Source organism: Mesitornis unicolor, unplaced genomic scaffold (assembly GCF_000695765.1).
Source record: "Mesitornis unicolor isolate BGI_N332 unplaced genomic scaffold, ASM69576v1 scaffold45559, whole genome shotgun sequence".
NCBI classification, from domain to species: domain Eukaryota; kingdom Metazoa; phylum Chordata; class Aves; order Mesitornithiformes; family Mesitornithidae; genus Mesitornis; species Mesitornis unicolor.
In genome coordinates this window covers 13666-16030 of record NW_010207464.1, presented here as the reverse complement: position 1 = coordinate 16030, position 2365 = coordinate 13666, and positions in this window count along the sequence as shown.

Genomic DNA, 2365 nt, shown 5'->3' with positions numbered 1-2365 from the left:
TCTTTCCCATTTCTTTACAACTCATGCAACTTATATGCCCACCTGATCTGGCAGACTTCTGCACCAGGTGGACGTCTCCGTGCTGAAAGAGCAGGCAAATACCAGGATGAATGTCTCCGCCAGGAGATGGAGGCAGCTCACAGTGTACAGCCTTGGGAGCCATTAGCCCCTCGCTCGCTGAAAAGGCAGAGCCTCCACCATAGCACCTTCAGTGTCAGGAGGCTGATTCACTCCGGAAACGTTCACTGCAACTTCTGCAGGAAGGATTTCAGATGAAATGCCCCAGATCCCATTGATTTTTTTTTCCTCTGCTGCTTTCTGGCCCTGTTACTCATAACCCTGAAGTCACATGAGCCTCATCTCATTCTGAAGCTCCTATGTAAATGAGTGCCCAGCCTGTCTGTTGTGATTTGCTTGTGTGGGAACCCTAAAGCTAGTAGGATATTTTTTAAATACTCTGGTATTTCCCTACCATCCTTAGGGGATTTTGACCCTCTGATGCTTTCTGCTATTTACCCAGACACCCGTTCAAGTAAATGTATTTTTTTCCTTCCTGTTCTGCAAGATAGAACTTTTATTTGGATTCTCCCTTTTTGTGACCACTTCTGGAAGTCTCTTTGCTAAGTTACAAATCTTTCACAGCCAGAGCTTCTTTCCTTAGCAGAAAGGCAAAACTAATATGAAACAATTGGCTTAATGACTACTGTACAGCATTGCACTGGAATTCCTTGTAATACAGTGCAGGAAGAGATTGCTGCGCAGGCTATGCTTACACAGTCATTTCATTTGGGGAAGGGATACTTTTAGATTTTTAAATTATGATCTGAATATTATCTATGTTTTTGGATTTCTCAAGGATCTACCCACTATATTAATAGATAACTTATGATACAGAAAAGAAGAAAACACACTACATTTTCAGCTTAGAGAGAATGTAGATTTATCTTTCAGTACTTCAGTGCTCTGCTCAGCAAGTCTTTGGTGGGATCTGAAGTATTAGGCCACTTAAACAGATCTGGGAGCACCAAACAGCATGTACTGTACTACACCAAAACACATAAGAAAGGAAAACAAAAGGAAAACAAAAACTTTTGCCTACAAAACCTGGAGCTGTAGGTTGGCACCTTTTTGTACCAAAAAACAGTTAAATCACCCATGTCTGGCAGCTATGGCCTTTACAATGACAGGAATAGCAGAAAAGGTAGTTCAGTGATCAGGATAGACACAGAAAAAACATGAGACCAAAGCTCTTGGGATATGCTAAGGTGTCTTTCCCACCTAGGATTGGGATACTTTGCTCTAAGCTCCTCTTCCAGACAGGCACAGGAGGGACTTTTAAGCTGTTATGTCAGACCTGGGAGTTCAGATGTCCAGGACTATGCTTTGTTTGAGTGTCCTGCTGAGACTTTAGCATCATGGAGGCCTTTGAGCACCTCTGCATCCTGGTGATGGAGACACAGATGGACCAGAGAGATACTCAATACCTAGGGATTTTACTGACAAAGGGGCTGAAGGACTTCAGACAGAGTTTGAGGGGCCCTGTGAAGGTCTCAGTAGCATCTAGATGTTGGATATTAGTGTTTTGGATATAAACCTTCAAAAATTCATACTAAGCATAACTTTGCATGCTTGGGGCCACGAGACCACAGTGCATGACGTTAGCTTGCGCATTCAATCCTCGCAAATTAAGTGGTTCAGCATGGTGACATGATGCATGTTTTGTTCAGGTGAAAGCCACAGGAGACCAGTGACTGCATAATTTTATTCCACGTATTTCAGTGGGACACTATGGTATAATATGCACAGCACTGAAATAGAAACCCACAGCACTGAACAGTTACAATTTCATATTAAGTTTATATTAAACTGTCCAGGCCCCTTAAAATCCAGAGTTAGAAATATAGGTGCTTTTACATCTGAGTGCTCCATTTCTCAGATGCTGGTGTTTAACACGCAGTGCAGCAAAGCTGACAGGGAGCAGGCTTAATGGGCTAACATAAACTTGTTCAGTCATTTCTGTACTGATGCCTTCTCCTACATCAGTGATAAATACTGATAGCATCAACCCTTGCCTGGTTCAGAAGAGTTCTCCTAGCTGCATAGGAAGAAAGAAAAAATTTTTGGAAGTGGTTTAATTGAGTTGTTACATTGTTAACTCACCTTTCCTTGACCATCCATGGTTATTCTGGAGAAGACTACCATTAGCTCTTACAAGGGTTATTCTTCAAGCTCTTACATGCAGTAGTACACATTCTAGCACTTATATTTAATAGTAGCGCCACAGCTCCTGCATAAGCATTATTACTTCTCAACCTGCAGATGACGTGCCTCGGTCAGTTCCCCCGTGGTCTGTCAGCTGTCTCCC